Here is a 14,920-nt window from a genome sequence, read left to right on the forward strand (position 1 = left end):
AAAAAACCTGAACAGAAGACCCAATAAGAACACTTAAAATCCTGATCTCAATGCCAGAGGAAGCATGTGCACACAAAACATTCTTGAAAATTAACTGTATTTCAGGCCACAAAGGGAAACTCAGGAAATCCCAGAACGTAGAGTTAATACAAACAATATTTTCTGTTCATAACGAAACAAGACTCAAAATTAATAACAAAGAGCCCCTTCTATCAGACAATTAGAAAAACCTGTCAGTTAAAAACTCCAGGGTGAAAAGGTAAAAGCAAATCTAAATTATAGAATTTCTTTTAAAAAAGATGATAATGGAAAAGCTACAGACAAATCAGTAGGATAAAGTTAAAGCAACGATCAGAAGGAAGTTCGCAATGTAATGCCTAAATTGCTAAAAAATGAAACAATGAAAAGAAATAGATTAAATATTCTACCCAGTAAACCAGAAAAAGAATGTAATCTAAAAGTAAGCAGAAAGAAGGAAATAATAAAGATAAAAGCTGAAATTAATTAGTTGGAAAAATAAAAAACAGTGGAACTAATAACTAAATTGACACGTCAGTTATTTCAGAAAAAGAAAAACCACAAGTGAAACTAGTCATGAAAAGGGGGGGAAACGCAAACACACAAAATAAGAAATGACAAGGGTGGAATAACCATTGAAATAAAAGAATTTTTTAAAACATGAAACTACTTTGCAAAACTCCATACAGATACATTTGAACATATCAATGTATTGATAACTTCCTAGGAAATGTATGATTTATCAAAATTAACCCCTATAGAGATAGAAAGTTTAAATCAATTATTCCATAGAATGTTATCAAAGAACGAAACCCCAAAGAACACCAGGCCTACCCAGATGGTTTCGCAGGGAATTCTACCAAACTTTCAAAGGCTGGATAATTCCCACTCTACTTAGATTGTTTCAGACACAGAAAAAGAAAAATAACATTAAAATGATTTTTATGAAATACAGTGTTGATACTCACCAATGAAGTAAGTATGACCAGCCCCCAAATCGGGCAATCTGCTTAATGGACAAAGGCTGAACGTGCCCCTAGAGTCAGCCCCCAGCACCATGACAACCTGGCAGGGCGTTGAAGGTGGTATGCAATATAATGAGACCAAAAAAGAAGCTTAAGAAATAGAAAAGGAGTAATAAAGCCATCTCTATTTATAGACCATGAGAATCTAACCTGGAAAACTCCAGGGCATCGATGATAAAACAAACACAAATAACAAAAGAAGATTCATCGATGTATCAGGCAAGAATAATACACTTCTTACCCTCAGAAAATATAATGTGAGAAAAGATTGCAATAATAATAAAAAAGATAAAATAACAGAAAAGATTAAAAACTAAAAACGCAAGAGATCACAATAAAAATTAAAAAGATAAAATACTGAGGAAAATGTAACAAAAATGTTCCAAATCTATATGAGGGAAACTTAAAAATTCTCCTTAAAGACACAAAGTAGACTGGGAGCAAATGGAAAGATCAATTGTTCTTGAGATAAACCCTAAGGACAAAAAGAACTGCCAAACCCTTAAGGTCTTTTCAGTCGTTTTACTGTTGCTGTCAGTATTGGTATGGCTATCAAAGAATCTAGATATGTATTATGAAATGAAACAAAGGCTTGGTATTGGTGGGCACTAGGATTTTCATCATGAAGAATTAAAAGGTCAGGTGGAAGATCAATAAGATTAATAAGAATCTTATGGATTTGAATTTAAGTTGGAACTATTGGGACTGAGCCGTATGTATTTTAGCCTAGCTCCCTCCTAGTCACCAGACTAAGGATGTCAGAACTTGCCCCACCAGGAATGAGCTGGACCTCCTGCAAGAAAAAAGGGACCACATCCCGAAGGAGGTGCAGAACTCGGCCACTATGAACCAGCGAGGTCAGCAGAGGACTTACAGGACCAGGTCCTGAGGGTGCTGGACCCAGGGTGTGGAACATGGATTTGTCAAGTTTGCTCATGTGGAGCGTTTTCCTTGAGCCAGTAGTTAGCATCCTGCTAGGTCCCAGGAGACGGTGCTAACATGAGGTTACGCTGGCTCTTGGGAGCTCGGAGAAAGTGATGACCTACACTAAATGAAGTAGAAATCTAGAACCACAGCAGCAGAGGATGGAAGAAGGGATGAAAAGACAGAGAAACGGGCATGCCAGAGGGGGTCTGCTACATGAGGCCAGAAATCCACTAGGTGACCATGTTCTGTAGGAAGGTCCATAGGACATCACATTTGGCAAAGCAATTCAGGATGCAGGGATGAAAGGGTGTCAGCTTCATTGAGAAGCTCAGGGTAGCCTGGGGTGGATGGCAGGAGATGGTATCACAGAATGGGACTCAGAGAGCAAAGAGGAAAACAGGCGCGGAAAAAGATAGAGGCGAGGCAGAGGCACCTAACCATCAAGGCCAAGCAGGGAAGAGGAATACCCAAATGTTGACCTTGATACCTGGGACCTGAAGCACCTTCACCTGGGGTAAAGTGGGGGCTCATGGGGCCATGTAATAAAAAAGGTAGTCCTGACCTCAGTACGGATCGTGGGGGTCACTAGGTCCACTGTCACTGTCCTCATCCTCAATTGTATAATTGCAATGGACAGACTTGGTAATGGCCGGAAACCCACACAGGCTCGTTGGCCAGAGGATAACAGCTATCATAGTGTAGGCGAAGTAGGTCGAGACCGCTGAAACGTTCCCCCTCCCAAGCCAAGACAGTCAGTCAAAAATAATATCACATCCCAGGGGCATGGATAGAAATTAGCCTCACTGTTAAATACCTAAAAGATCTAGAATGGTGGCCCTCATCCTATCCCCACTGGATTCGTAGATCTGGGCCCTATATACAAGCCAGCATGCCCCAGAGGATGGCAATGAACTACCACAAACCCAAGCAAGTAGCAGCAACAACTGCAGCCTCTGGGTCAGAAGTGGGGTCTCTGCTAGAGCAGCTGGAGGTAGCTAGAACACAGTCTTTGACCTGGTGAGTGCATCCTTTCCCACCTCTCTCGGAAAGGAGGACCTGAGACAGTGTGCGTTCGCGTGGATGGACAGCAGCATTGAAGCTTTTGCCCCTGGCTGGGTTAACTCTCCCATCCTCCATCATAACACAGCCCCAAGTGGCAGGATCATCTGGTCATTCTGCAGAACATCACAATGGTCTACTATCGCCCACAGACCTCCATCACCATCACTTTTTGGGGCTTAAAGAATGTTGGATCTATTGACACGGATCCTGCATCACCTCACCTCAGACTCAGGAATCCATTTCACAGCGCAGGAGGTGTGAAAACAGGTGTGTGGTCAAGGGATGTACTGGTCCTATCACATGTTGCACCACCCAGGAGCTGCCAGCCTGAGCGAGAGATGCAAGGGCCCATCGGAGGTTCAGCTGAGAGATTGGCTTGGCAACCTCCAGAACCCAGTGTTCATCCTAAATCACAACCATTACATGAAAGGGTGGAAGAGAGGGAGGAAAGGAAGGAGAGAGATTGGACAGGAGTGTAAATTCCTGAATGCAGGCTAGGGCGCAGGTTGTTCAATATCTCATTCGTCCAACCTTCCTGTAGACCTGAGAAAATTTTCAGAGGAAGACATTGAGAATCAAAAGCAATGAGAAAGCACCAAAATGATTAGATTGGCATTTTGGAGAGAAAGGTCTGGCTGCCAGTAGAGAGGGGGTCCGTCAGGGACCAGCGTGGTGGGTGATGGTTGTGATGACGGAGGAGAAGATGCATTCTGTACATATCTAGACCCACTAGGGCTTGTTGGTCCTTGCTGGGCTGGAGACCAGGGTCAGGGCACAGCAGGGGCGTGATGCCTGGCACCACCCCTTCCTACCAGGTCCCCTGAAGATCCAGGCCACCTCAGCCTGAGTCCCAGCCATCGTGATTGCACTAAAGGTCCCACAGTATCTGGCCTCAGAACTGGATGCTACCAATGCCTGTGACCCCGGCCCTGCCCCTTCCTGGTTTGCTGAATTTTCCCCGTGGCCAGCTGAGGGCTCAGATGCTCCAGTCTGAGTCCTCTGGGTTTGTCCCGTGTGACTGTTTAGGGGGAGCGTGTCAGCTGCCCGTGGGCACATGGAAGGCTAAAAAACAGGCCAGATCATGGAGATCTTGAGGGTCAGGCTACCCATGTGGCCTCTGTCCTGACAGCAGTGGGAAGTTTCCAGAATGTTTCAACAGAATGGAAGTTGCCAGGTGTTTCCTTGAAAGGTTATTTTGGAAGGAGGACCGTAGAGGCTGCCGGGCCCCCAGCGATGGGTGATGGGACGAGGTGGGCTGTGGAGGGTGACCAGAGAATGGGTGACAAACGGGGGTGCCACCCACGATGCAGGATGTGAAGGGCTCTGGGGGCAGTGAAGGGGGCAGGTGGGGGAAGAGAGGCAGGACTCACCCTCCAAGATGGAGAGGAGTTTTGTCAGAGAAGATGATGAGCTGGGGGTGAGCAGCCAGCCAGGAGGAGCCCTGGGGACCCTCAGCGAGAGTCACCAGCAGGTCGCTGGTCACCGAGTCTGGATCCCAGAGAAATGGTCGGGGCTAGAGGACCATCTCCCCAGGGCTGCTGCCTTCGATGGGGGAGCAGCCTCTGTCCGGACAGTCAATCCCCTCCACCCCTCCAACCAGCTTAGTCTTCCCTGGGCTGAGCTGCAGCTGGGGGCACATCTGTCTCCCCAGCTGCTTCTTTCCTGGGAGCTTTGCTCTTTTTTTCTCCCCTGAGCTGTTTTTCATGCAGACCCAGTGGAAGATTTTTTTTTTTTTTTTTTTGCTGAATTATTATGAATTTCTTTTCTTTTTATAGGAACAGGATCCAACGGAAACCAGACTTTGGAAAAAATGTATAGGAGATCTGCTCCAGCTCCCTCTCACCCTACCCAGAAGCTGATTCTCCCAGTCCTTCCTGGCTGTGCACGGTCAGTCCCCGGTTTCCCTCAGCCCCAGCCCCACAGCCAAGCGTAGCCGCACTTCGCATACGATGAACCGTCGGTGGGAGCGCATCACTCAGCTAATCACCACGAGCTGCTCTCGTGGCTTTTTGTGAAATCCTCCATCTTCCAAGAGTCCCTCTCCCTCCAGGGTCCGTGAGCCCGTGATGATTCATGTCATTCTGGAAAAGGAGCAGGAAATGGACTTAGGGCACATAATTGCCAGGCGTGAGAGTCACCTGTTGCCCATGTGTTGCAATATTGCCAGTGTTGGTACAGCCAGCAGGGCTCCAGGACACTAATGCTCTGGACCCAGAAGCACATCCGGGTGAGTAAAGCAGGGACCACGTGGTGAAAACGGCGGAGTGATGATAGGACTCCAATCCTGTCACTTTTCCCTGCGTCGTCCCCCACCCAGCTGCCCCAGTGTGGCTCACTTAAGATGCAGACCCAGCTTAAGGTACAGTATGAAGAGTTGAAGACGCTTGTAAAGCTTTAACAAGTTTTCTCCTCTAGGACACATGTGCTGAAAACCCCCCGGGAGCCATGTTCACAGTTCAAGGGAAATGGCGGTGAGCCTGGGGACCGTCTGGGAAGGCACGTGGCGCACTTCCTCCTGCAGGGCCGGAGCAGCGGGACAGCCACAGGAGGGATGCTGCGTGGACCACAGGCTGGGGCGGCTCGGCAGGGGGCGTGGTCAGGGCGGGGCGTCCAACCTGACGGAGGAGAACATGTGGCCCCCCAGGGGGCTCTCTCCAGCGGGTTTCCCTTAGGTCTTGGCCAGATGTACCCTGAGGCTGAATTCCTGTCAGGGCTTCATTGAGAAACATCCCTTGAGAGACAGTGGGGGGAGCAGGCCGGAGAGAAGGGAAGCCCTGAGGCTGCAGGTTCCGCAGGTGCAGCCCAGCCCAGTCCCAGCAGAGATCACCCTCCTTACAGCTTCCGTGTCAGGCTTGTCCTGCGAGGCAAGGGAGCTGGGACTTCGGCCCCTGCATGTACAGCCACGGCAGTGTGGGGCATGTCAACCTCAGGCACTTTGGTCCCCAAAGTTCAAGGGCTTCTCCAAGAAGGAGAAGCAGGTGCCAGCAGGTGGAGGCAATGGCTACAGAGGGTCTGAGGGCATCTGTGCAGAGCACGCTGTGTCTGCTGCATGAGTCTACATGCATACAGACAAGCGTGTTCCATTTGTCTACATGCATGCATGAACATACCATGTGTCCCTACATGTCCACATACATATGCCATGTGTCTACACATGCATGCTGGCTGCACCTACATGTGCAGTGCATGGTGGGTGTGTCTGCATGTACATATGCATGTTACATGTCTACATGTGCACCTGCTACATGTGTTTGCACATATATATATGTGTTTCATTGTCTTCATGAACACATATATGGTTTATGTGTCTGTGTATACATGCATGTTACATTGGTGCATGCACACTATGTGTACTGTATTGCATATGTCTCTGTGTACACATACAAGTTATTTGCATGTGCACATACATGCTACATGTGCCTGACATGTGGCAGAGCTGCACTCTGAGGGGAGGGAGACTGGGAGAGCAGGGCAGGCAGGTCCCCTGCCAGTTCTCCCAGCCTCACTGTTGGGGCAAGGCTAGCCCCCTTCTTGGGTTGTGTCCACCATCCTGAGACGGCTCCTCACTGCTGGGTTTCCTGATGCTCAGACCTCTGCCTGGGCCCTGGGTACCTTTGGCGTTACGCCTGTTACCAAGCAGGATGGATGAGAAGCTGAGCCCTGCTCTCATCACAGCGATGACACAGCCATGAGGCGTCCCCACCCTGCTGCCAGGCTCAGGCCTGAGGGTGAGCCAGGTGACCCTGCCTCGACCACAGGGCCCCCAAGACAAAGGCCTGCTAGATTTGAAGTGCTGGGCAGAGGGGGACACTCAGCCTGCCCCCACAATCCAGGTCTGAGAGGCACATGTCAGGTCCATGCAGCTCACCCAGCACACACCACATGTAACTGCATAAAGATCTTCTCTTTGGACGTGACCATGACGGTACAGATTCGTGGGAACATTTTATCCCCAGAAGGGTAGCCGTCGGCAGAAATACAAAGCTGCTGTTTGACCCTCGAGGACGAAAGTAAGCAATGCATGCACCCTATAAAGAGAGAGGAAAACAAAGGAACAGCAAAGAAGAAAAAGATCAAAACATGGAAAATGGAGAGCACGACGACAGACATGGAACCAGCTGTGATAAGAAGTACAATTGAAAATGTCTTAATCAACAGGCAGAGCCTCTCATATCGGGTGAATAACATCCACCTGTCACAGGCACAAAATAGTCCTGAAATGCTGAAAGCAAGAGGAGGGGCAGCAGGCCTGATTGCTCCTTGGTCCAAATGCCGAAGGCAGCGGGGCAAGACGTGTGGATCTCCAGCAGGGCGTACGAGGCAGACTTTGGACGTGGACGCGGTGCTTTTCTCCAGGAGACAGTCGAGACTGGGGGCGCCGTGAGTCCTGGGACAGTGATCCCCCCTTCTTGGGTGGACCACACCCTGAGAAGCCCACTTGCCAGTTTTCAAGGAGGAGACCCACCCAAGGACCAGGAGGACGTCCTCAGGATGCTGACATGAACCTCAGAGTCAAGCCGAGGCCCTGTGGAGGGTCTCCTGGGACGGCAGCTGTGTAAGGTTTCTAATTCACCCACACATTTGCAGCCCCCACCCCATGGGCTTTGGATGGTTGACTGAATGCTGATGTGCAGGGAGACCAGCTGAAACACAGCATTACTGAAACCCCGCAACACCAGTGTTCACGGAGCCCTGGACCGGGCAGCAGGGCCGCTTGGGAGAGAGAGCTGGAAGCCGTGGGGTCCGTTGGCTCCTGGGGGGCCCACGTGGAGGTGGGGGTCGCTGGCTGAGCCAGAGCCTTAGGGAAAGCATAAACGTGGCTTTGAACTTTATGTAACTGACGTCCCCGAGGGATTCTCAGCCTCAGATGGCGGGCAGGGCACGATGACGGGGATGGAGCTGGTCGGGTCTGGACGGCCCAGGTGGAGGAGGCTGTGTTGGGAGGAGAAACCCAGGCTCAGGGGACAGCAGGGGAGTCCGTCCAGCTGGAACAGAAGTTACACACATCGGCCAGGAAAGAAAACAGAGGGACCCTCCAGCCAGGACCACCATGGGGTGGCAGGCGGTGGTGGAGCCCAGGGGATTATGAAAATGCTGAGAGAACTTTTGGAGTCAGAGGCAGAAAGAAAGAAGCTGTAAAAAGCAAGACTAGTTGCGAGAAGTGATTATAAAGATACGTCCCCGTACTTGTAATATGCACTCATTCACACTGCCTAACGCTTCACACTGTGCTCCGTGCCCACCTGTAACTCTGTGAGCTCTTCCTGGTCTTGATAAAGTACTACAGCCCTGCAAGGAGTCCCCAGTGGGGGAGGCCGGGGGAGGGGTCCGTGGAACCTCTCTGTGCTATTTTGGCAACTCCTCGTAAGTCTATAATTAGTCCAAAATAAAATTTTTGAAAAAATTTACTAATTTAGGGGCTTCCCTGGTGGCACAGTGGTTGAGAGTCCGCCTGCCGATGCAGGGGACACGGGTTCATGCCCCGGTGTGGGAAGATCCCACATGCCGCGGAGCGGCTGGGCCCATGAGCCGTGGCTGCTGAGCCTGCGTGTCCGGAGCCTGTGCTCCGCAACGGGAGAGGCCACAGCAGTGAGCGGCCTGCGTACTGCAAAAAAAAAAAAAAAAAAAATTACTAATTTAGCAAAACATCTCATTTAACAATGCAAATGTGATTGTTAGGGCTCTATTAGTCATTTACACCCCAGTATGAATTGATTTAAAGATGATTTCCTCTAAGCATCTGTGTATCATTTGACCAGGATCAGACAGATGTGGAGGTATAGTCTCTCGGTGAAGCAGGTACCTTGGGGGCTGAGAAGTGAGGGTCATTCTCCTCCTCCGCCACTTCCACGCAGCCCGTGACCCTGGGCGGAAACCTCGTAGTGAGTCGCACGCATCTCCCCAGGCCATCTGGAGCAGCTGCACAAAAACACTCTTCCACCAGCTTGGACTACAGGCGGCAAGATGTTACTCAAGCTGAACGACTGCTGCCCAGTCCACCCAGTCCTTGGCGAACGCGGGAAGGTTTCTAGTCTGGATTTCTTTGCCCAGAGGTGGGGCAGCTGTGGGGCCTCGGCCTCGTGACATTTCAGGTCCTGATGAGACAGACAGTTCTCTGTGAAAAGAGGCTTGTTTTTAGATTTATTTCAAATGCATCTAATAGAAGAGTTAAGCAAGTTTTATTTTCCAGCTTTAGAATAATCCTTAAAGTTCGAACTGTATTTGTCTGTGTGAAGAATATATATTTTTGTGATCCACTGAACATCTAAGAAAAAAAGCCAGGGCTTCCCTGGTGGTGCAGTGGTTAAGAATCTGCCTGCCAATGCAGGGGACACAGGGTTCGAGCCCTGGCCCGGGAAGATCCCACAGGCCGCGGAGCAAGTAAGCCCATGCGCCACAACTACTGAGCCTGTGCTCTAGAGCCCTCAAACTGCAACTACTGAGCCCAAGTGCCACAACTACTGAAGCCCGTGGGCCTGGAGCCCGTGCTCCACAAGAGAAGCCACCGCAATGAGAAACCCGCGCACCACAACAAAGAGTAACCCCTGCTTGCCACAACTAGAGAAAGCCCGCGCGCACCAACGAAGACCCAATGCAGCCAAAAATAAATAAATACATACATAAAATTTTTTTAAAAGGAAAGAAAAAAAGCCAACAGACAAAGTTCCAAATGTTTACCCTCCAAAAGGACAGACGCTCTACCGTGTGCTTCCGGGGGCCACTCACTTTCTAGCGGAGTGACCGTCGAAGGAGACGCGATGTAACAGGCTTGCTCTGCTGTGGTTACACACACGGCAACTTAGTAGAAATCAGTTTGTTTAAAGTCAGATCCAGTAAAGCAAGCACTTCGGCTAATGTGGACGTTCAGCTGGTTCGGCATGTGGAGGAGTCTGCGGGGCAGCTCCCGAGGGGCTGGTGACCCACGGACTCATAGCAAAATCGAGCTGAGCCCAGTCCTCTCCAGGTGCTTTTCAGGTGCCAACCGACCACAGAGAACGCATAGCGTGTGTCCACGAGGAGGAATATCCTTCCTCCTAGAATTCCGTTTCTGAGCTGCAGGCCAACATTTTAATGTAAATACCTTGGACGGTAGGATTTATGAGCTCTGTAAAGTAGGAAAGGTCCGACCTCATCTGAGACATTGACAAGGGCTTTAAAAGCATCCTCCAGCCCGTCAAGGCAGACCCGCCAGAAGCCACTCCTGTGGTCAGCCTCCAAGGCGTCCCTGTCTTGGGGATTTCTCTCCGCAGCTACTGCTCTGACCCTAACACACTCGGGCCCCCTTGGGTGAGGACTTGACTGCCACGCCTGGAGGCTCCTTTGGGGGTGTGAGGTACTAAGTATTAGGGGTGTGACGGCGTGGGTTTGAGCAAGCACCTGGCCTTAAGCATCAGGACATTAGTATTTCTTAACCAGGATGTCTCGTAAAATGAAAAGCAGCCACAAGTAAGCCATCCTGACAATGTCAGTGGGGCGTGGCGGGGACAGAAAGTGTGTGGAGGATGGAAACGTGGGGTCAGGGAGATGAGGGTGAGAGGTCACCAGCAGCTGAGACCCCTTCCCTGCTCCAGAAGCAAACACCACTTAACCAACCAGGGGAAGGAGGCTCTTCTAATAGAAAGAGAAGCCAGTGGCTTAGACACTGAAAAATTCACAATGTGGACAGACCTGTGAGAATTGGGGAGAAGTCAGGAGAGAGTTAAGGTGTAAAATAAGTGGCCAAAAACCTCTTGACAAATACAAATTAAAGAGGCACATGAGGGCCCAAGGGCCCCAAGACAGGGAGCAGAGGACTTTGGATGGAGCTCATGCCAAGTGCTGTGTGCTGTGTGCAGCTGTGTGCAGTGTGCAGCGTTCAGACTGCGGTGTGCAGAGTGCAGTGTGCTGTGTGTGGGTGCAGTGTGCAGTGTTCAGAGTGCAGTGTGCAGAGTGCAGTGTGCTGTGTGTGGGTGCAGTGTGCTGTGTGTGGGTGCAGTGTGCTGTGTGTGGGTGCAGTGTGCAGTGTTCAGAGTGCAGTGTGCAGAGTGCAGTGTGCAGTGTGCAGTGTGCAGTGTGCTGTGTGTGGGTGCAGTTCGCAGTGTTCAGAGTGTGGTGTGAAGAGTGCAGTGTGCAGTGTGCTGTGTGTGGGTGCAGTGTGCGGTGTGCAGAGTGCAGTGTGCTGTGTGTGGGTGCAGTGTACAGTGTTCAGAGTGCGGTGTGCTGTGTGCAGTGTGCTGTGTGTGGGTGCAGTGTGCAGAGTGCAGTGTGCAGAGTGCAGTGTGCAGTGTGCTGTGTGTGGGTGCAGTGTGCTGTGTGTGGGTGCAGTGTGCTGTGTGTGGGTGCAGTTCGCAGTGTTCAGAGTGTGGTGTGAAGAGTGCAGTGTGCAGTGTGCTGTGTGTGGGTGCAGTTCGCAGTGTTCAGAGTGTGGTGTGAAGAGTGCAGTGTGCAGTGTGCTGTGTGTGGGTGCAGTGTGCGGTGTGCAGAGTGCAGTGTGCTGTGTGTGGGTGCAGTGTGCAGTGTCCTATGTTCAGTGTGCAGTGTGCTGTGCACAGTGTGCAGTGTGCTGTGTGCAGAGCAGGGAGGGCTCAGCTCTTTGGCTGGGGGAAAGTGGCTTGGGGACTGGGTGGGCGGTGCTATGGCCAGGCCAACAGGGGGATCCCTCACCCCAGTTCTCTCTGCACAGACATATAACAGACTAACATACACAGGCATCAAAAAGATGCCTCCTCTGTCCTCAGGAAAGTGTGAGAGGAACCCCCTCTGACCACAATGAGAGCAGGGGAGCCTCGGCCCCTGGGCTCGCCCTCCAAAGAAATACACGCAGTTAGCTTCGCTACAAAGCGCTCCCGGATGAAACGCTGGAAACACAGCAAATAAAAGCAGTGAGGACTGGAATTGCCTTGAAAGCTGACATTGGTACCTCTGACTCTGCCCCCACCTCTGTCTCCCTCTCTGCCCCCCTTTTGCTCTCTCTCCTGTCTCCGTCTCTGTCTCTGTCTCTCTGTTCCTCAGACACATCTGTCGAAGGTCATAATGGCTCCATGGAAACCGAACCATGGGCCTGTTCTCCAGAGCAGGGGGCAGAGCACAGGAGGTGAGGTCTTTGGATGTCGAGCTTTGAGCCGTTAACGGGATCAAACGCAGACTCCCCGAGGCTTTGAAGCCACAGCTGTAAGACCCCAGGTGTCCTGAGGGTCCTCCTTACATACTTTTCAATGTCCTCCCCCGATGGCCCCTGAAGTCTGGCTGTCACCTCTGCCAGAGGTGGGATAGGTGGAGGGGCGGGCGTGAGGGGCCCAAACAAGATCGCCGCCCCTGGCCACTCCTGGGCCCAGCGACCGGCCGCCTCTTCCTAACAAGCCCACGGTGGGGGCCGGCACCCACAATGTCACCCCCATGGGCCACCCCCAGACAGGTGTGCCTTCTGCTAGACAGAAGCCACCAAAGCCTCGGAGTGAGCAAAAGGGAGACCGAATTCTCTCAATACTATCTTTACGATTTTTCGGTAAATCTACAACTGCTCTTAAAAAATAATTATTTTTTAAACCTCCGTCTTGTCCAACCACCCCCTCTTCTGTCTGGACGTGTAGACTTTAAATGGCGCTGAGGCACCCCTGGGCTGTTGGCACTGGATTCCTGGGTCCATCAAGGAGCATAACTAATTCCAGAACCCCAAATTCCCCTAATTTCTCCATCTGCAGAGTCATCCTGGAAGCGCCAGGACGTTTCAACTTGGGCCCAACCACTTCCGTGTGGGAGCCAAATACCTGATACCCGTGGGACGTGCAGGACAGCATGTCTCTCCGAGGCCTGACACAGCCCCGCCTCGCCCACTCTCTAGCTTGTCTGGGTCAGGACACATGAGTTTTAGGACCATAATATCCTTAGTTGACCCAGAGCTAAGACGCTAGGGCTGAGAATCCCTTGGAGAAGGAATTTCATTCATAGACTCATGCAACTTCGCTCTAAAAGCCTTGGAGGAATTCCCTGCAGTTCAGTGGTTAAGACTCCGCACTTCCACTGCAGGGGGTGCGGGTTCAATCCCTGGTCGGGGAGCTAAGATCCCACAAACTGTGTGGTGCCGCAGAAAATCAATCAATCAGTTTTTTGTAAAGGCTGTGGGGCCAGGCACCCCCCAGACGCCCCCCGACTCTGCTGGTGTCCACTCCACCGCGTTAGGAATCACCTCCATGCCTCCTGGCATCCCCAGAACCTCCTCCCAGCGTCTCAGCTGAGGCTTTTCTCTCCAGCTCCCACCCGCCGGCTCCTCGGCAATCTGAACTTTCACCCTCGCGACGTGGCCACAGCGGGGTTTGCGCCCAGGCCACCCCGTTGCCTTCACTGGCCCTTCTCCTCCTCCCCCACGTGGCGCACTGGTGCCCCTTTCATATCCCCAAACCCTCACCTGTGACCTCAGGGTCATGAGGAAAGGTGGGCTGGAGGAGGAAAGGTGGGCTGGAGGAGCAAAGAAGACGTCAAATCTGTGGACAGAGGCCACGTGGGGGGGTGTGGGGCACTCTGAGACCTCAGACGTCCTCACCCCAAATCTAGGCTGGCCCCCAGGAGAGAGGTGGGAGGGCCCCCTGTCACTGGACTAGGGGGACCGGTGAAGATCTCGGACGCGTGAGTTTGGGGAACCTTGCCCTGTGAGGCCGGCGGGTTCCCGTAGGTGTAGCTTCTTTATCTCGCTCTCTCTTTGCACTGAGGTATCTTCCAGTTAGAGGAATTCAGGGTCCACTTTAGGGGCTGGGATGGCAGCAGCAGACAGGAGACTGGGGAGGGAGGGGTGGTCTGCCCCAGCCTCCAGCCTCGAGGAGGAAGGTGGATGGGTGGCGGGAGGTTTTCTGTGAGAAAGACAACCAGCGTTCAGGGCAGGAATACGGGGTTCACCCATAGCCCCAGCTTTCTCAGGGCCCCATCTCTCGGAACACAGAGGGTGAAAGGTGATCAAACCCAGCAGCTCTAAAAGCACAGCTTGAGAAGGAACCGGATGCTTTGGTGAGGGTCTGACTTGTCCCCGATGGGTGGGGATTCTGCCCCCCATCACTGCAGACACTCTGCTTCTATTAATGCTTCATTTCTCAATCACATTTGGGCAGCCTCAGTCCATGGTGCGGTCATCGAACTTACCGAAACCTCTGGAACAAAAGCCATGAGCGCACTGATGCCCAGCTTACGGTGTACAGTCAACTGCAACTACCTGTAGAAATGATGCTGGGTGCAAAGTTAGTGGAACAAGGAGGGGGGCCTTTGGGGAGGGTGTCATCCAACTAGGCGTTCAGGAAGGGACATCTCTTACGTACCACGTCCAGACCACTCTGCCCCACCTCTCCCGCCAGCCACTGCTGCCGTGACCAGGTCCCCACAGGCGCTGGCCAGCTTCACACCAGTGCACCCAGCATCACCCAGCCTGGAGCCTGTATCCAGAGTGAGGGGCGGGGAGCTGACGCCAGCGGCCACCCTTGTCCAAGGGGGGATGAGCACTTCCCCAGGGGTGTCAGTGTGGTCAACACCCGCCCCACAGAAATGAAGTGTCTCTGTATTGACTCTCGCCCCTCCTTTCTGTCCTCACCTCTGCCCTCCCGGGCTTGCCAACACCCTCAGGAATCTAGGGAGCCCTCTGCCCAGCCTCTGCTCTCTGCGGGGTGACCCAGGATAGGAGTCTGGCAAGGAAAGCTAGGGTCACGATGATGGAGGCAACAGCACAGCCCAAGGAGAGGAGGTGGGGCTGGGGGTCCTCAACCTGCGCCCACGAGCCAGCGGAAGGCAGACAGGCTGGTGCGCCCACCATGATGGCCAGCGGGCAGGACTGGTGCCCGCAGGAGGCCTGGGGCAGCTGCGCTGTGGGGGCAGAGTTGGCAGATCTGACTTGAGAACACGTGGAAGGAAAAGCCGGAGGCAGGAGAGTG

Source organism: Globicephala melas, chromosome 7 (genome assembly GCF_963455315.2).
Source record: "Globicephala melas chromosome 7, mGloMel1.2, whole genome shotgun sequence".
Lineage (NCBI taxonomy): Eukaryota > Metazoa > Chordata > Mammalia > Artiodactyla > Delphinidae > Globicephala > Globicephala melas.